The following is a 20,763-nucleotide window of genomic DNA, read 5'->3' as shown; positions in this document are numbered from 1 at the left end:
TAGTCTGAACTCGCGTTTGCTAACTGGGAAAGGAAATGCTTTTACTGCTTTGTTAGTAACTATTCTTCATTGTGTGTTAGACTGCAGTAGTGAGAGGTTAATTAATTTTATTCTGTAGCAGTATGAAAAATCAGACACTCTTTCCTCAGTTGCTTTGTAATATAACTACTTGTGATGAAAATATTTCCAGTGAACTTTTTGTCTGCTGTGTGTTTCAGATTCTTTCTCGAAGTCTTTGGTGAAAAGGCTATGTTTCTGTTAAAGTAGTAAATCCTTGATACTTTTTTTAATTTTCAGAACTTAAAAATTGCTGTAAAATATGTCTTGCCCCCTCTTTTTTTTTTTTTCTTTTTTTAAGTCTTTCTGACATGGCAAGTCAGAAAGGTGTTACTTCCTAATCAAGTATTGTTGAGAAAAGTTTTCACAACGATAGCAAGATCTATGTATTTTGGTCTGTTTTTCTTGTAGTAAGTTACCAGCAGTACAGGCAGAGACAGTATATATAAAGATCTGAAATAATTTATGTATGCAGTGCACTAGCTGGTGATACAGTGCTCTCTGAGTAGTGAGGAAGGTAGATTATGTGGACGAATGGCATGTGCAGTGTTGAAATTCTGTACCGCAGTGGTGCATGCACAAGTCTAATAGGTGGGTCAGCTGCATCCCATGGGTATTTGCCTTCTACTAAACTCCTGTTCACTATTATCTTTATTGAAAACAGAGCTGCATGATTCTAACTTTCAGCTACAGTATCCTCTCTAACCTCCACAAGCCTCAGTTCGATATCCACACCTCTACTTCACTCATGCTGTCCATACCTTTCAAAGTATTATATTTTACCATTGAATAAGTAGTCATGCTGATCAGCTGCAGGTTTCAGGTACTTCTCTAGGAGACAGTTCACTGCTGCTCAACATGTAATTAGCACTGAAGCAGTTACTTTATAGCATCTGATGGGGAGACATGGTAAATATTTACAGTGTAACAGCTTTTGGTCTGTACCTGCATTGGAACAGAAATGTCAGAGGTCATTGTACTTTATTCATTCCACATCTCTTCTCAAAGACTTTGCTCCTTGTTATGTCTGTGTTCTTTGTTACTGCCTGTCATTGTGCCACCTTGCTTGCAGGGGTTTGCCAGCCTGCAGGTGGGCAGAGCTGTCAGCTACAAGCTGTGTAGTGCCTAACAGTGCTCAGGTAGTCAGGACTGCTTGATAGCATCATATGCTACCTGGATTGGTGGCTCCAGAATACAAACTGCTGCTCCTGGGGGTCGTTGGGCTGTGGAAAGGAGGAGGCAAAATGGAACTCGTGCATCTATGCAAGGTAGTATGGCAGAGTCTCTCATGCAGGTTATCCTGCTATAAGGAGTCTGTCGAAAAATAAACCGGAGTAATATAATATGCGCATGGGATACTTAACCATTCTCAATGCTGTAAGTTAGCACTCAGTGAAACAGAGTGTGAATAGGATATATTTAACTATATTTGTTTCCTCAATATTAGTTGTCCACTTTCAGGGAAACATTGAAAGAGGAGCATAAGAGGCTGGTGAAGGGTCTAGAGAACAAGTCCTATGAGGAGTGGGTGGGGGAACTGGGGTTGTTTAGTCTGGAGAAGAGGAGGCTGAGGGGAGACCTTATTGTTCTACAACTACCTGAAAGGAGGTTGTGGCAGGGTGGGTGTTGTTCTCTTTTCCCTAGTAACAAGTTATTGGACAAGAGGAAATGGCCTCAAGTTGTGCCAGGGGAGGTTTAGATTGGATATTAGGAAAAATTTCTTCACTGAAAGGGTTGTCAAGCATTGGACCAGGCTGCCCACGGCAGTGGCTGAGACACCATCCCTGGAGGTATTTAAAAGATGTGTAGACAAGGCGCTTAGGGACATGGTTTAGTGGTGGACTTGGTAGTGTTAGGTTTACGGTTGGACTGGATGACCATAAGGGTCTTTTCCAACCTAAATGATTCTACGATTTTATGATTTGTTGGCCAGTTAACGTATGTCAGTAATGCACCTGATTTCTATGTGTAAGCTTTGGGGTTTTTTGGAGGAGGGGGTGTGTGGTTTTGTTTTGGGTATTTTTTTAATAAATATTGTTTTTATTTCATGCATGTTCTCACATGATGTGGTGAAGAATGGCATATCCTGATTTGCTGTCTGGCATCTCTTCTGCAGGGTTTGCTGGCAAGCCTTGGAAGATGAGGTAGTTCTATAAAATCTTTATGCTAGAAACCCCAGGAACATGTGACTGTAAGGTGAGTTTCCAAATGAGCTATCTCAAGGTGAAAGAAAGAGGACATTAACCCACTGTAAGAGACTGGCTGTTTGAGTATACTCCTATAATAATGCTCCTATCTAGAACTTCATATTCATGGCCCTTAACAAGGAATGGTAACTTCAAAAATTTTCCTCCAGTCTGTCTCTGGTATGAGCTACTGCTGCTGTGCTTCAGATTCTAACTACAGCAGATTATGTTGCATATTCTTAATAGAGAATCACTTCTTTACAGCACAAATACATTCTGGACTTACAAGGAGGCCCCTTGAAAGTTAAACTTGTAAACTGAGATGTTAACTTTTCAGTACAAACTGTTAAAAAAAAAAAGGAATCTTTCTTAAAAATTGCCTGTGAGCTTAAGGTCATAACCATGAAGAGAGAATGTTCTCTAGAAGTCTGCACTGATGTAACAAGATTAATGAGGACTGTAAAAATATGGTTATTTTTGACTGGTCAGTGTACTTCTAAGGTCATGTTGCCTTTATCATGAAGAATATGCATAGCAAAATTGCATTTTTGATATTTTTAAACTTTGACTCATATGTCTGTGTATATGTGTATAAATGATCGGTGTGGGGCAGAAAAAAACCCTGGTATTTGTAAAAACTTTTCTGATGAATAGCAGGGTCTATGCCAGGTGTACAAATGCTGCACATTGCTTTCTGAAGGTAGCTTTATAAATGCCCAAAAGCTCTAGTTGAATGTGACATTTGAACAGTGCAGTTCATATAGTAGTCTCTTTCATAACAATTTTGGAAAACTAGTGTTCTCAAGACATATGAATGCTTATGAGTTTATTGCTATAGGTGTCCATTTTCAAATGAAAATTAGTATCCCTCTTTAGGGGATAGATAGTGGTAGCGTTACAGTTTGTAGTTGAGATTTCTGCTAACATGTCTGAATTACTAAAAAGAGACAAAGTATGTATAAGGAGCCCACAGTGATGGCTGTATTTTACCTACATATTTATACCCGGAATTTCAGATCAGCTTTTGGCACTTGTTAAGGAAGTGTTTGGTCACTTCATGAGCCTTAGTTGGTGGTCAAAGAGTTCACTTTGCATCAGAGTTGTAGCTCATCCTATATATGTGAGGTCTTGCTGTGATCCATTCCCTCATTATGGCTGAAAATAGCCTCCTCAAAGACTGTTAAAGCAGGGTGGTATATGTTTTTGGAGTAGATAATATGAGAACTTTTCAATTCTAATTAAATGACATAGAATGTTTAACACTCTTAAATCTTTCCCAGAATAGCTATTTAGTCAGCTATTCAGACTCTTTACTGTTAAAAACTGTAGGGCTCACAAAGCACACCATTATCTTAGTGCTTATGGCAAGTAGTGTGCGACGCTTAGTGCTCATGAAGTATATTAGCGAGGGTTTCTTTGCACATGAGCACAAGCTTCCCTGCTTTGCCTTATTATGGTGGTACTCATCTAATTAGCAGCCATTATTGTGTCCTCCAGTCCTATACCTGTTTCATCCCACCTTGCTTTTATCTCCCTGACCCTGGCTGAATCCTTGATTTTTTTCTTTCATTATCTTCACCACACGTGTTCTGAGCTTCCTTATTCCTGATGCTGTCTGATGAGCACCTCCACCATACAGCTCTTTCTCTTTTTTCCACCTGTACTGCTGGAGCACAACATGGAGACTGCTGGTATGCTGAAGAGAAGTAATTTCTTCAGAGTTTTGGTGTCATCATGGTTGTCTCCTGCAAGAGCAGCTGTCAGGTGTGTGGGCAGTCCAGACCCCATGGGATGGAGGATAGTCACTGTAGATGGAGTGAAATAGACTGCTGAAAGAATGTTTATTTGTAAGAAACTTCTGCTGAATCTGTAGAAACATTTTTTTAACCAGTTCTTACCACAATGTCCAAATTGGTTTGAATTTTTCCAGACATTAAACTGACACATTTTTAGGGTTTCCATCCTCTCCACTTTTCCTTCCTTTCATACCCCCAAATTTTTAAGCTCTCTTCAGATCATGGAGGTGCCTATGGCTTGTTGAATCGCTGGTAAAAAATAATAAAAACTAGCAAGACAGTATTTTCTGGTAACCACATTTGTGAATTGGAAAAACAAATGAAAATTAGTTTGGGCAAACTAGTAAAGTTAGTTTTGCTTCCCTTTTTACAATTTCTAGACAAACTGTTACCATGGAACTGGTATTTAAACTGCTCTGATGAGATATCAATGACTAATTTGTTATTGAACAGTTAGCTTTTCCACTGTGCTTACTGGGCTTTTGAAACATTCTCTTTTATTTTTTTTAGGGATAAAAGTAATTTTTAGCATCTCCTTTCTGTGAGAATTCTTGCGATTATGTGTTCAGACTGCTTTCTGTTACTTGGTTTAAGTGATCCTCTTCTGCATTGCTATAGACCTGAATGTACACACAGTTACGTAAGGAGTTATAACGAAGGTCTGAGAAGCAGCAACTTGTTAAACCAAGAAAATATGACTGTAGCCTCTCATATCCGTTTGCTTTTTGGATTTTGCTATGAAGCATATTGTAGACAGTTTTATTTCAGATGACTTATTAAAACAATTTTTAAGCAACTTCTAACAGAAAGAATAAACTACTCTTAGGTCAAAGTAAAAGCCATGAGTTGATTTGTTCTCAAGTGAACTGCCAATAACATTTTTTGTTAAACAGATGCAACTTCACATGTAGGCAAATCCATCTTTTGTCTTGGAATTCTTTGAAACTGGCTAGGTACTCTACAGGAATCTCTTCCTTCAGCTGCAGCTTTAAGAACACTCTCTTTCCTGCCAGGGTGTCACCATTTAGGGCTGGGTGGGCTGTTAAGCAGATGGACAGATGCTCTCTATTAACCCTTTCCTTCCCCAGAGGGGAAAAGATAGAAAAGGGAGAGAGACTTATGGGTTGGAAAGTGAAAACAGGTTTAATAAAAAATAATGAATAAATAATGAACTATACACAAAACCAGCTATGAGCTCCCCCCGATCACTACCACATCACCGCTAACGCTGCAGGGCAGGCGCCAGGGAGTCCTGAACCAGACGCAGCAGCAGGTGGGAACCAGATTCTGGAACAAAGCCAGAACAGGCAGAGTCCTCCCTGAATGCCGGCCATAGGGGAAGAGAGTGCGACGCTTGTGGTCCCGCAGCTTTAAACTGAGTATCACGTGTGTGGGATGGAATACCCCGTTGGTCTGGTTTGGGTCACCTGTCCTGTCTGTTCCTCCCTGCAGGTGTGACACTTTTACACCCTTTCACTTGTGGAACAAAGAGACCCAACAGGGAACCTGGTTTCCACAGCAACAAGCATGTGTAGTCAATTCCAGAAAGTACAGTCACTTAAAAGAACTTAACTGAAAAGTCCGTCCTAGTCCAGACCAGGACACAGGGATATTGCAGTTAATAGGTATTTTGCATACTGTACGACAGCTAACATATTTTTCTATGTCTAAACTGATTTAAAAACAAAAAAAAAAAAAACCAAACCCCCCAAACAACTACCGAGGCAGTCATACATTCTATAACAGATAGCTTCTGGATTGGTCTGAAGTATGACAAGTGAGTTTTGATCTGCAACAGTATAGGAGTATGCATGCGCAAGGAAGAGGTAATACTGGAATTTAAACATTTGAAAGTAGTTTGCTTCCTCATTCAAAATGAAAGGCCAGATTAAGGTTCTTGTTTGAGGAAACAGAGCTTATTTCCTTGAGTTTAATATCTCAAGTATGCAGATTGTTCTTAAAGAATAAATCAGATAAAGAAGAAGATACGGTGGTCTTGCTACAGAAATGGTAAATTAGAAATTTTACAGCAAATTTTGATCCAAATTCTGAATATAAAACTCTGTGTCCTTTAAAAATCAATTTCAGAAGGTTCTTGAAATATCTGAGTCCATGCCTAAGGATCTTGGTTTATTACTATACTTCAATTTGTCACTCTATTGGAAATCCGAAATAAGAATTGCTTGTTGGAGAGGCAGGGGGTTGGACTAGACGGTCTCCGGAGGTCCCTTCCAACCCTAGCCACTCTGTTGTTCTGTGAAGAAGCGTTTTTCACAGGAAGCAGTTTGATTTTTGGACAAGGTACGTGGTTTGTGTTTTGGTCAGTTTGCTTCTTGACATTTTACTGTCCTTTAAATCCATGGCTTTTAAAATAGAAGTATATAATTTTTAGCCTAGTTTTTGGATCTGCGTGGATCAGGAGCAAAGTGTCTTCTCACTCAGGGAAATCAATGGCCTCTAAAACAAAAAATATATGCTCATGATTGAATGAAGCACAAGTATGAACAAAATATATTTATAAAAGCAGTGTTCACTTCACTGGGAGAGTCTGGAAATGTAGTGGATAAATTTAGCAGTTCTGCGCACAGTGTAAATGAGACTTCGTGGTTCTGCAGTACGTTTTCTTCTGGCTCGGCTGTGTTCTGTAAACGGCAAACTTTCAATGCTAGCACCGTTCCTGTGGGAGAAATATGCGAACGGTGTCATTTTTGAATTGGGCTCTCGGCTCTCTTGTTTTGCGAAAACTTTGAACGTTTAAGTAGCTAAACAAGCGCAGACCCCCATTGTTGTTGGGGCTGTGAAAGGGCTGCCATGGGACTGTTACAGCCAGCAACAACTTTCAGGGCTGGCACTTTTCTTGTAGGAACAATCTGCAAACGTTTGCATTTTTTTAGAGAGCCTGAGACACATTTGGACCATGGCAGCTTCCTCTCCATATTATAGCAGCTACTCATCTTCAGTGCAGTACTCACAAGCCTACTATCCAACAGGTATGAAAAAAATTTCTCCACTTGCTTTTCAAAAAGACATTTAAAAGTTATAATTTGCAATATTTTTCTACAATGCTGTGTCATGCGTATACCTCAAGTGAGAATGAGATAGAAGGTGCAAAGTCTAAAAGTAAAAGAGACTTTTAAAGCAAAAAGATTTTCTATTTGGTATTCCTGTCCTTCCTCCAGATGTTTCGCATCCCCTGGTGATTTTCCAGACAGCCTCTCTGTTGAGCTTAAAGAGCAAGGAGAAAAACATTTGTCTATAAGTAGTCAGTGTTAGGCTAAATTTTGTATTTTTTCTTTTTTTTTTTTAATTAAACAAAACTAGGATGATGATATTAAAGCACTGAGAACTTGTTGAAAAGTAGTATACTAGTCCTTGGTCTCATGTTTTCCCAGGTTAAATTTTTAAAGTCAAAGATCAGTCAAAAGTATTGTGTAGAAATTTAATTCTGCTCATACTGTTTTTGTATCTTAATTTTTTTTCTTGCATAGCTTCTCTATGCTGTGTTTTTTTTACGCACTGAAGACTAGAAAGTACAAAAGTCTTGACTCCTTTTTTTTGACTAAAATGATTCTGCTAAAATTTTCAGTTTCACTTAAGTGTTTTTATTCTTCAGAAGAGAAGTTGAAGGAAACTATTTTTCTTTTCCTTGCTCTTACCTTCAGTTGGAAAGATCAGGTGATAGCTTAATTTTTGGGGGTGACACTGTGTTTTGTTGTTTTTTTAAATTTCCCTAAAACTTCTGAAACTCAGAACACAGTGACTCTTTCCTTGAACAAACTAAAGTTCAGTTATTCTTTCCTTCCGCCTGTTCCTCCCGTGGCAGCTGCACCTTCACTAAGACAGATATCCCTGTTTAGTAATCCTACATGTGGTGGCTGCTGTCTTTCTCCAAGTAGCCAGTGAAACCTTCGCGTCTTTTGTGCATGTCTTCTGAGACCTCTGCTGAGAACGTTTCAGACAATCATCACTAGTTTCCATAGCATCATTTGTGTCAAGGAAGGATTCTGAAGAGCTTGGCATTTCTTGTGGATACTGATAAGTGTTCAAGAGGCAGGCACCTTTTGCCATATGCTGCTTGCCCTGTGCTGCTTACAAAGATTACCTACTGACAAACATTACTGGGGTGGCTAGAGCCTGCATTAGCAGCTGCAAACTATTAAGTCTTCTCCCAGGAGCAGGGTGACCTGAGAATCACAGAATCATAGAGTGGTTTGGGTTGACAGGGACCTTAAAGATGATCTAGTCCCAACCCCCCTGCCATGGGCAGGGACACCTTCCACTAGATCAGGTTGCTCAAAGCCCCATCCAGAATACCTGCCTAAGATGGCAGATGGTCCCCACTTCATGTTTCTATCGGTTACAGAGCATAGGCTGAAATTCATCATATTGAATTTTAGATGTCTGCATCTCCACTAGTCCTCCAGACCTCTTCTATAGTCAAGGGAAGGAAATGGGCACATACAGGGTGCGAGTCGTATCGCTTGGTTTAGAGCTTGTCTTGGGGTGAGATTACTCATGTCCTGCAAGTGCCTATTTTGCAGTACTGACTGTAGAGGAGCTGAGGGAGACTAGCGTAGTTTTAGACATGAATATGTAGGTATCTGTAACTGGATGACGCTAGTCTCTCTCACTGGAGTTACAAAACTTTAAAGAATATATTGGCTATGTTGTACAGGTAAAATCTGCTGGGGTGGCAGGTGGGGGGAAGAGCGTGATGAAAGCATACCAAATGTTGCAAGGTACAAAAATTAAGGTGTAATTCAAACTGAAATAGGGAAACTTCTGGAATCTGAGGCTTTTGAAAACTCCAATGAATTCATTAGTACTTCTGAGAAGGTAAATTTGACATTTCACTAGAGAGTATTATAAATCTTTTGATTTTCACTGTCACTTAGGACTATCTCTGTGTTTTTGCTTCTGTTCCTGTGTTTCTCTTAATCTCTCCGTTATCGTTTCTTCTATATATTCTAACATACAGAATGCTCAAAGCTTATTTCTTAAGTCGACATGAAGAAGTCTGCTTTCCTTCATCTTGAGAGCACAGCACGAAGATTAGCTTATTTGGAAAGTGATAGTTAATAATAAAATATGTATTTCATAAGTGAGGGGACTAAAGAATATATGTTCAATCTTATTCTTGACTCTTTTCATTTCACTTTTGAAGTCCCATTAAATTATTAAATCAAAGTAGAACTTTGTCAAAAGATTTCTTTTTGTGTATATTCAAACTTCTTTGTTAACTTCAGTGGCAAAAAGATTTCCCTGGTTTTTCATTGAAAGGGCAGTAAAATAAAAGATGCTCATCTGGATCTTTTTTTCCCACTAGCATTAGACCATAATTATTTGCAGGATTTAGTTTTGTTTGCTTTCAACTATCTGCAAAACCTTTGAAAGTAGTAGCATTGCATCAAAGCAAAAGTGAAGCTTTATTATCAGCAAATATCCTAATAATGAAAAATCAGGCAAGGAGACTATGTGAGAAATCTTAGTTATTGGTGTCACCTGACATTGCAAATCCAATCATGCCTTTCGAATACAGCTGTGGCTGTAGGGTTCATTTAGGTACGATAACCTTTCTGGTGAGTGGTAGCTTAGGAGGAGTCTTGATATTCTGAACGATACACCCTCTGTTAAGGCAAATAATTTTCTTTGTGTGTAAGGCTTAAAATTCACATGGTCAAAAGGGGATTCTTGAAATAAATGAGCACCTGAAAACATCTGTTTTAACACAGCATGAATAGCACCGTATTTTCCCTGAGAAAAGCAGACTAGATGCATTAGTAATGCACTTGTAAAACTAGTTGTAGGATTCGTCTTGCCTAAGATTCATCTGAATGTGTAATAGTTGCATATGCCTGAGCTTGTCACCTAGATTACATATATAGTCAGCAGAGAGAAACAGGCACCTCCGAAGGGTGAGTCATTCCACCTTTCTTAGATGTATGCCTTTGGAGGACAAATCATTTCTTTCTGATGAGCCTATTTGGTCATTGACTGTGCAGAGTTGACAACTGCTAGACATCTGAGTCTATCTAGCAGTAAGGTAATTAATCCCACCTAAATGTCTTAGTTCAATCAACATTGTCTTTCCCATTTTCCCTTACTGAAGAAACCTTGGGTATCATCTTCATTTTCGTCAGTCTTTTGGTTGGTAAAGGATTGGGGCTTGCATAGTTTTTGTATTCAGGCCCATTTCGTTGTGTTCATTGAGCTGGCAGGAAGAGGCACAGCTCCATTCCCTAATTTCCTGCACAGCTTTGAGCACCGTTGACCCAGTTGTCTAACGAGTAACTAGCTTCTCTTAGGCGTAACTTATGGACCCGAAATGATAAGTTCACACTGAAAGGATGGTCTTAAGGTTCTTCATTGGTATTTCCCGTGTAGTGTGTGCTCAAGTGGAATGGAAGATGCTGGAGAATGTCAGTCAGATGCCCTCTGGCCCAGCTGAGCTGCTAATAACGCTTATTAATGTCTGTTGCTGTCTTGAGTGCATAGAGATGATACGTGCGTTCCTTCAATTTCCAGCAGATCTTTGGAGAAATTATGGTGGTTGTTCAAGCTTGAAAAAGAACTACTGCTCATCATATTGGGTTTGCATTTGGTTTTGGGCTTTCAACTTTCCTGAGTTTGCGTGTAGTGTTAGAACCTGTAAAAAGCATGCAGTACAAATATGTACACAGCGAACTGTAGGCATGGAGCTTTTTTGGCGTTCTTAGATTTTATTTACATTTAGGTTCTAACTTCCAGAGACATTTGGCAAGATACATCTTTGCTAAAACTGTGGCTGAGCTCAAGCATAGCTGACTGTGTCTGTGCTACTGTACTAGACTTTGCCAGGAAAAGTGCCTGAGTGTCTTGATCAGTATTAGATCGTTAGCCTGGGTAGCCCTCTCCCCCAAAAGCACTGCGCTTAGTTCAGTGGTTGGCATGGGCTTGGGACCATTCCCAACAGGCTGTTTGGATATGGCTGTTTTGTCTTATTAACAGACCCTGTGCCAGAGAATGGATCTGGATGCGTTTAGTTTACTGGTAGAGCTGTAGCATTCATGTCTTCAGCAAAGATTATGATTGAATTGTTCTTCTTTACTGAAACATGGAGAGTTCACAAAATAATATTGTCTCAAGAGGAGGAAGATGTATATAAGAATGTGATGTTAATATTGTTATCCCTCCAGCTAAATTTCACATGCTTATTTTTATACAATTCATCCAGTTTTTCCAGAAAACAGGATTTAGTGAATGCCTCAATAATTCTCTAATGAATAGTTCTCTGCTTTGGAGATAAGAATACTAGCCTTGATCAGACCAAGTGTCCATGTAGCTCATCATTTCCTTTGACAGTAATGCCAAAGGAGAAGTGCAGGAGTACAGCAAGCATGGACTGATGCTTTTCCAAAATACTCCAACAGTGTGGGCTCAGGGAATTAATAACCATAACACGAGTTGTATTTAAGAGCCCTCAGTGGATTTCACTTACATGAACTTGCCTGTTTCTCCCAAGAAATATAGACTTATGGTATATATAACATCCGTGACAAGGACTTCATTTCACAGCTTCGTTGCATCTTGTGCAAAGAGCCACTTTTTCTTGTCTCTTTTGACCCTACTGCATAGTCATTAAATCTCCGTTTGGTTTTTGGGTGAATGTGTCTATATCCATATCCCTCTCACTGCACCGTTCATGAGTTTAATATTTCTATCTTGGTTCCCTGTGTTGCATTTTCTCTGGAATGGAGAAAATTCATTAGCTGCCCCACTTAGCTGTTCCTCCAGGAAAGTGTTCTGTGCATCATCCGTGTTGCCTTCCCTGGAGCCTGTTCTGTTATTTTCTTACTGAGATGTAGAGACCAAAAATACGCACAGTGGTCAAGGTATGGGTGAATCATGGATTTATACAGTGGAGTAATAATGTTCCTATTTCATTCTCTGTTCCCTTTTGTATTATTTCCTAATAATCTGTTTCATCTGTGACGTTGGAGGTCGTTTTGACAGCTGCTCAGTGTCAAGCTGGTATCTTCCTGAAACTATCTACTCTACTACCAAGATCTAGTTCCTGATTATTGGTTGACAATTAAGAACTCATCATTTTCTGTGTGAAATTAGTTTATTTTTCCTAAGTGCAGAGCTTTGTCTGGTGGGTAGTGGCTTTGGGAAACTTCTGAGGTTTTTTTTTTTTTTTACAGCTTCATAGCTGACTGCTCTTTTCTGACCTGAATAACCTGGTGTTATCAGCAACCATCACCTCACTGCTCACTCACTCAATTTGTAAAGTGCTTTATTAAACTGCTGAGCAGCATGAGTTCCAGTGCAGGTCCTTGGGGACCTCCACTCATGACCTCACCTGTGAGAAGTGACAGTTTATTCCTGTCTTCTAGATTGTATCTTTAAAACAGATTATTTTTAAAATGCACAGCCTTCACTCTTGTGCTGTTGCTCAGTTTTCATAAGAGTTTCTGATGACAACTTTGTTGAAAGCTTTTTGGAAATATAAATATCATATCAGCAAGATCACAGTTATCCATGTTTCTTTACCTCCTGGAGGTCTTTCAAGAGGGCAATGAAGGGTGACTTCTCTTAAACAAAAAGAAGTCTTGTTGGCTCATCCCCATTATATATTACCCAGTGTCAACTAATTCTCTATTCCATTGAATTTCCTTCTAATTTTTCTTAGTCAAATCTCAGATTTGTAACTTGTATTTGCTTACAAATTTTTTTTGTTAACATACTCCTAAATAGCTTCTTTAAAAGTATTGATTTCTTTGCAACCTTTTTAGCTATCCAAAGATATTTGCAGTATGTCTCAAATACAGTCATTTGACTTCTGTGCAAGAATTTGACTTCTGTGCAAGAACTGGTCCGTCGGCAAGGCAGCAGTGGCAGCAGCGGTGACAGCGACTGAGGTGAGTCCGGGGCAAGGGAGAGGTCGGGCTGTACCGGGCGGTTTCCGTACTCAGGGCCCCCCGAGCAGCAGCCCTGAGTCCCGTCTGGACCCGGAAGTTCCCGGCAACGAATCAGGAGAGGAGGGGGCGTGGCCGGAGGCACTGCGGGAGTTTTGAAGGGCCCCTGGGGAGCGCGAGCGACCCAGAGCGCAGCGCGGCAGTTCGTGCAGGCAGGGCGAGCAGGGCAGGCGGGCAGGAAGGTGCGGTCTCCCTCCCATCAGGGCAAGAGGAGAGTCCAGGAATGGTCTTCACTCGGCGGGGCCCTAAGTCCTCTGCGGGTGCCAGAAAGGACATGGAAACGCAAACGGACCTGCCGCGGAAGCATGCGGAGGTGTAGGTGGCAGGCTGCAGGGAGTGCCAGAGCCTGGCCCTGGCACTCGAGGGTAACGGAGACGTCACCTGTGTGAGGTGTGAAGAGGTCGACGACCTGATCTCCTTGGTGGCACAACTCAAGGAGGAGGTGCAAAGGTTAAGGAGCACAAGAGCATCCCAGGAAGAGGTTGGCGGGCAGTGCTGTTCCCTGCCTGTCCTGAGGAAAACGGACGGGCCTAATGCTCCCCGGGTAGTGGAGGATCCTCTTCCCCCTCCACAAGGAGCAGGAGGAGACCTAGGGGATGGGGGGGAATGGAGGCAGGTCCCTGCTCGGGGTGGTAGGCGAATCCCATCCCGACCTTCCTCCCCTCCCTGCACCCCTCTGAAGAATAGGTATGAGGTGCTGAGAGCGTCTTCCTGAGCGTCAGGAAGACATGAATCTAGGTGAAGGACCTTCTAAGGGGCTATGTAAACAGAAGCAAACAAGTAGGAGGGTTGCAACCAAGTAGGAGGGTTGCAACCAGCTCCAAAAAGGAGAAAAGAAAAGTAATTGTTATAGGTGACTCCCTGCTAAGGGGAATGGAGGGCCCCATATGCAGCCCAGACCCAACTCACAGGGAAGTCTGCTGCCTCCCTGGGGCTCGGGTAAGGGATGTTGCCAGGAGGCTTCCTGAACTGGTGAGGCTCTCTGACTACTACCCACTATTAGTATTCCAGGTGGGTAGGGATGAGATTGAAGAGAGAAGTCCCAGGGCAATCAAAAGGGACTTCAGGGCCCTGGGGCATAGGTGCACAGGTTGTATTCTCCTCAGTTCCTTCGGTGTTACATGAAAATAGGGAAAGGACTATGAAAATACAACAGATTAATACGTGGCCAAGAGACTGGTGCCATAGGTGGGATTTTGGGTTCTTTGACCATGGGGTGGCTTTCATGGCACCGGGCCTGCTCATGCCAGATGGGGAACACCTGAGTCAGAAGGGGAAAAGGGTTATGGCCCAGAAGTTGGCAGGGCTGATCAAGAGGTCTTTAAACTAGGTTCGATGGGGGAGGGGGATAAGACCAGGGCAACTGCAAATGAACCTAGGGGTGACAGGCCTGCGTCGGCGGCAAGGCCGCTAGCCCAGCTGAAGTGCATTTACACCAATGCACGCAGTATGGGCAACAAACAGGAAGAGCTAGAAGCCACTGTACAGCAGGAAGGTTATGATGTGGTTGCCATCACAGAAACGTGGTGGGATGACTCTCATGACTGGAGTGCTGCCATGGATGGCTATAAGCTCTTTAAGAGGGACAGGCAAAGCGGGAGAGGCGGTGGGGTAGTGTTGTATGTTAGGGAGTGCTTGGACTGTGTTGAAATTGAGGAAGATGGTGAGGATGACAAGGTTGAATGTCTGTGGGTAAAGATCAGGGGGAAGGTCGGCAGGGCGGATATTACGGTGGGAGTCTGTTATAGACCACCCAACCAGGATGAGCAGGCGGACGAGGCGTTTTACAAGCGGCTGTCAGAAGCCGCCCGGTCGCCGGCCCTTGTACTCGTGGGCGACTTCAACTTGCTGGATGTCTGCTGGAAATGCAACATGGCAGAGAGGAAGCAATCTAGGAGGTTCCTCGAATGTGTGGAGGACAAGTTCCTAATGCAAGTGGTAAATGAGCCCACTAGAGGAGGGGCCCTGCTTCACCTGTTGTTCGTGAACCTCTGTTCACTAGTGGGAGATGTGAGGGTCGGTGGCCATCTTGGGAGTAGCGACCACAAAATGTTAAAGAGTTTTCGATAGTGGGGGAAGTAAGGAGGGGCAAGAGTAGAACTTCTGCCTTAGATTTCTGGCAGGCTGAGTTTAATCTGTTTAGGAGGTTGGTGGACAGAGTCCTTTGGGAGTCGATCCTGAAGGGCAAAGGAGTCCAGGAAGGCTGGACATGCTTTAAAAAGGAATTGCTAAATATTCAGGAGCAGGCTGTCCCAGTGTGTAGGAAGACAAGCCATTGGGGAAAAAAAACCAGCCTGGTTAAACAGAGAACTTAGGCTAGAACTTAAGGAAAAAAAGAGAGCCTATTTGCTCTGGAAGAAGGGTTGGGTAACGGAAGGTCTATAGGGATGTTGCCAGGTCATGTAGGGAGAAGATTAGAAGAGCCAAAGCTCAATTAGAGCTTGATTTGGCTGCTAAAGATAACAAAAAAAGCTTCTACAAATATATAAACAGCAAAAGGAGGGTCAAGGAGAGTCTCCACCACCACTTGCTGAATGAGGAGGGTAGTATAGTGTCAGGGGATGAGGAAAAGGCAGAGGTGCTCAATGCCTTCTTTGCCTCAGTCTTTAATGTCAGGACCGATTGTTCTCAGGAGACTCAGCCGCCAGAGCCTGAAGTAAGGGACGGGGGGCTGTGTGAACCCCCATAATCCAGGAGGAGATGGTTAGTGACCTGCTGTGCCAATTGGACACCCACAAGGCTATGGGCCTGGATGTGATTCACCCCAGAGTAATGAAGGAAATGGCAAATGAACTTGCCAAACCACTCTCGATTATCTACTGGCAGTCCTGGTTAACTGGAGAAGTTCCAGCTGACTGGGAATTAGCAAATGTAATGCTGATCTACAAGAAGGGTCGGAAGGATGATCCAGGGGACTATAGGCCCGTCAGCCTGACCTCAGTGCCAGGCAAGGTGATGAAACAGATCATCCTGAGTGCCATTACACGGCACATGCAGAACAATCGGGGCATTGCGGCCAGCCAACACGGATTCATGAAAGGCAGGTCCTGCTTGACCAACCTGATCTCCTTCTATGACCAAGTGACCCGCTTAGTAGATGAGGGCAGGGCTGTGGATGTAGTCTCTCTAGACTTCAGTAAGGCATTCGACACTGTCTCCCACAGCATCCTCCTAGACAAACTAGCTGCCCGGGGCTTGGATGGGTGGACTCTTCAATGGGTTAAAAACTGGCTGGATGGCCGAGCCCAGAGAGTGGTGGTGAATGGGGCAAAGTGCAACTGGCGGCCGGTCACTAGCGGTGTTCCCCAGGGCTCAGTTCTGGGGCCGGTGCTGTTCAATATCTTTATAGATGATCTAGTCGTAGGGATTGAGTGCACCCTCAGTAAATTTGCAGATGACACCAAGCTGGGTGGGAGTGTTGATCTACTGGAGGGTAGGAAGGCCCTACAGAGGGATCTGGACAGGTTAGATAGATGGGCCGAGACCAATGGCATGAGGTTCAACGAGAGCAAGTGCCGGGTCTTACACTTTGGCCACAACAACCCCATGCAGCTCTACAGGCTGGGGGAAGAGTGGTTAGAGAGCGGCCCGGTGGAAAGAGACCTGGGGGTGCTGATCGACAGCCAGCTAAACATGAGCCAGCAGTGTGCCCAGGTGGCCAAGAAGGCCAGTGGCATCCTGGCCTCTATTAGGAACAGTGTAGCCAGCCGGTCTAGGGAAGTGATCGTCCCTCTGTACTCAGCACTGGTGAGGCCACGCCTTGAATACTGTGTCCAGTTCTGGGCCCCGCACTTCAAGAAAGATGTTGAGGTGTTGGAGCGAGTCCAGCAGAGGGCAACCAAGCTGGTGAAGGGTCTGGAGGGTCTGAACTATGAGGAACGGTTGAGGGAGATGGGGTTGTTTAGCCTGAAGAAGAGGAGGCTCCGAGGTGACCTTATTGCAGTCTACAACTACCTGAAGGGAGGTTGTAGCGGAGTGGGAGTCGGCCTCTTCTCCCGTGCAACTAGCGATAGGACAAGAGGACATAGCCTCAAGCTTCGCCAGGGGAGATTCAGGTTAGACATTAGGAAGAATTTCTTTTCAGAAAGTGTTATTAGACATTGGAATGGGCTGCCCAGGGAGGTGGTGGAGTCACCATCTCTGGATATGTTTAAGGAAAGACTGGACATGGCACTTAGTGCCATGGTCTAGTTGACATGGTGGTGTCAGGGCAACGGTTGGACTTGATGATCCCAGAGGTCTCTTCCAACCTGATTGATTCTGTGATTCTGTAATATTTGGGATGCAGAGTGTTCAGTCCTTTCCTTGTTCTGTGAACTGTGCCCTTCATTAATCTCCGCTTGTTCTCGGGGGTCCGTTGCTGGGTCGGTTATAGCCCCGCTGACAGCAATTCCGTTTTCCTAAATCCGTGTTTGTATTCCTCATATTGTGTCCTAAAGGGGGTGTGAAATTTTCCATCCATAGCTTGTATGGGTGGCAGTACATCTCATTTGGCAGAAACCAAATCTATGTTGAGGCTGATCCATGTTGTTTGATGGAAGGGGCTGTATCTTTTTCTTAATTTATTCAGTAAATAGTCATTTATTCCATAAGATGCCATTCAACCCTGTCTCCTTAGAGTTCAAATGAGATCTGTGTTCGCTGTCAGTTATTTCATAACAGCCTGTAACAGAATGTGCTTTACCTGGTAATTTCTTCTGGGTATGACTAGATTAACTATCTTTTAGACAAAAGGGCATAGAAATGTCTTCTCTCCAATTAACAGGGTAGGACAAAAGCATGTGAGTGAAGCAGGTTTGTTTGTTGAAGCTTGATTCAATTTGATGCAAAGTATTATAAATGAATTGACACCTTCGCCTTTGATAAAAATGCCTGTCAGTAACTGCTTTCTTCAGTGTTATTTAAAAAGTTGTTTGGATACATGGTGACCCTCGTTTTGTGACTATGGGTGATGAGTGGTACTTATCTAAAATGGGCCTCCATCTTATGGTGGATTTGCTTCTTAACTGACGACCGTTAAGGCTACGTTCGTGTCTCCCATGATATTTCCACAGATGTGGTTGTTGTTGCTATTAGATCAGTGTCCTGGTTTGGCCTAAACCAGGCCGATTTTCCTTTCAGTGATTTTTACTTTCAGCTAAGTCTCCTCTAAGTAACTGCACTTTCTGAAACTAACTGCATGTTTTTGCGGACAGTGTCTGCTTCCAGGACTGATAACGCTCGAAGTTTGTAGTTATCACTGAGGCACCGGTAGGGAAGTTGTGCAGAAAGGCTCTTGCTGTACTTGTTCTTGAGAGAAACCAAGGTCACTGCTGAATTCCTCACTGCTTACGAGTGAAGAGCCGAAGGGGGGTCGCAGCTGCAGGGGGGAGCGGACAGGGCAGGTGACCCAAAATTGACCAACGAGGGTATTCCATCCCATACACGTCATTCTCAGTATAAAGCGGGGGGCATCACGAGGGTCTCGCTCTCTTTCTGCTATGGCCGGTGTCCAGGGAGGACTCCGTCTGTTTTCCTGCTGCCCCCGATCCCGATCCGTGCGTTCCTGAATCCAGCTCTCGACCATCGCTAGGCCCAGCCTGGGCCTTCCCGGAGCCTGCCCTGCAGTGCCGGTGGTGACGTGGCTGACTTCAGGGGAGCTCAATCTTGGTTTTGTATATATATTTGTATATATTTGATTATTTCTATTATTATTATTATTATACTTTTTTTTCATTATTGTAGTTTATTAAAACTGTTTTAATTTTCCAGCCCAGAAGTCTCTCTCCCTTTTCCCTTTCCCTTTCCCTCTGGGGGGAGGGGGGGGGATAACAGAGGGCATCTGCCGCAGGTTTAATAGCCAGCCCAGCTTTAAACCGTGACAATCAGTCACTGCCATAGCCTGTAAGCTGGCAAAAAAAAGAGTTTTTGTGAGTGCAAACCATTCTTTTTATGCAACATTCTGCATTTCAGAACTATTCAGAATCAGTCATCAGTCTAGTCTTCTACAGGTTTTTTTTGTTCTCTCTTTGATTTACAAACATAACAATTCATTTGCTTAATGAGTTGCTTGTGCTATAAGCTCTAATAACTGTAAGAATACTGTCATTCATATTTTACTTGTAGCCATTTATAGCATCTGATCTGGACTTCATGTTTTACACTTACCTACTATTTCACGAGCACTTTTTCCCTTCAGGTCCTTCCTTTCCTTTTCTTAGAAAATACGTTCTTTGTGTAATATGTGTTTGTTTTTCCTTAGAATCACTCTAGCAGGTTAGAAATGTCTCCTTTGTCCTTGCTCTCTTGCATTGTTTTTACAGTAGCCCTTCAAATGTTTCCTTTGGTGGTTTTCTTGGGTTTGTAACCATACTTTGGAGTTTCCAGTGGGTGAAACCCAGATATCATTTAGGTTTTTGGCAATATCCAGAATGGTAATATGTTCACAGGGCATAGAATGTAATTCTGAAAGATGTCCAGATTTAATCAGAAAGGTGCTCAGAATTAGCTTTTGAAGTAACATGAGTCATACACATAACTCGGGCTTTAGCAGGGTGTCCACTAGCTCTTTCTGTGTTGTTTAGCTCCTATGTTTGTTGCTCCAAATTGCACAAAAATTCAGCAACATCATATTAAAAAGAGCAATAGGTATAAATATTAAAAAACCACATAGCAACTGTCTCATGTAAGTGTCACACATTGCAAACAAATTGATCTGATCTGTTTGCCATCTCAAGTTATACTTATTACTTTTACTTATTATGAACATTGGACTAAATTTGATTTCATTAAGGATTTCTCTCTCTCTCTCAGAATGACAACGACTCCAGATTTTAAAGATTATCTGTCCTGCAAATACTGCCTTTTCTTTTAAATTATCTCTGTGTGTCACCAGAAAAATACTACCTGCAGAATACTGCCTCGTCTATAAAGTTTCTTTTTAGAATAAAATCGCTGTTTAATTTCAGTGTATGTATGAACATCCAGGCTCTTCCTGTGTGAATCCACTTTCTGTGGTATGTTGTGATGAGAAAGTCAAGCAGCCAAATCAAAAAGGTGATATTAAGATACAAAAGACTGTGATTATGAAGTTTCTGTGTGTGTGAATATCAATTTTGCAATATATATTTTTAATGTATGTACACATATATCAGAATAAATATTTTTTCAGATGAAGGAATCAGTCTTAAAATCACTTGGGAGGTAATAATATATTTCTGGAATTGAGTTTACTGTGTAATTATTGAAATGTTTAATCAAAGTAAGCAATAGAACTCTGCATACCAAACGCAACTTCTGGAAGTCTGAGCACAGTGTTTGAATTCTTGCAGCTGCACTGCAGTGTTCACCACCTGCCCACACAGATCCTCCAACTGGCTGTTCTGGTCCATACACCCTTCGCAGCTTCGACATACACCCACTGCAGCCTTTTCCAGGTGAGTGTAGCATACTGAAATCAGGTGAAAGCGGAGGACACTCTATGAATGAACTGTAGGTTTATGGACTTCTGGAGTGAAGGATATACATTTGAAAAGTGATCTGCTTGAGAAAGTGAAAGTAACGTGGTTTACAAATATCTATTTCAAAGAAGCACTGAACATTAAATGGGTACTTTTGTAATTCAAGTTAGGTTTCAGGATAGCAGCATAGTGGCTGTCCTCCTCCGTGGAGTGTTTTTTTCTGTATAGGTTTTTTGCTTGACTTCACCAGAATTCATTTTAGTTAACGAGTCTGCATTTATCTTTGAAGACTGTCCTTGCCTGGACAAAAAGAGATTCTTTAATATTA

General features: G+C 42.4%; 1 long non-coding RNA gene across 3 annotated transcripts in view; it reads left to right on the top strand.

Annotated features, from left to right (window-relative positions):
* The window catches only part of LOC137676472 (uncharacterized), a 57,385-nt gene that overhangs the window by 376 nt on the left and 36,246 nt on the right, over window positions 1-20,763 (top strand). For all 3 annotated transcript variants that reach the window (XR_011050086.1, XR_011050084.1, XR_011050085.1), the window contains exons 2-3: window positions 2,174-2,253; window positions 20,307-20,411. This is a non-coding gene — a long non-coding RNA (uncharacterized lncRNA). The remainder of the gene's footprint in view (window positions 1-2,173; window positions 2,254-20,306; window positions 20,412-20,763) is intronic.

This window comes from Nyctibius grandis, chromosome Z, assembly GCF_013368605.1.
Source record: "Nyctibius grandis isolate bNycGra1 chromosome Z, bNycGra1.pri, whole genome shotgun sequence".
Classification (NCBI taxonomy): Eukaryota; Metazoa; Chordata; class Aves; order Nyctibiiformes; family Nyctibiidae; genus Nyctibius; species Nyctibius grandis.
This window is presented reverse-complemented; position numbering and strand designations above follow the sequence as displayed.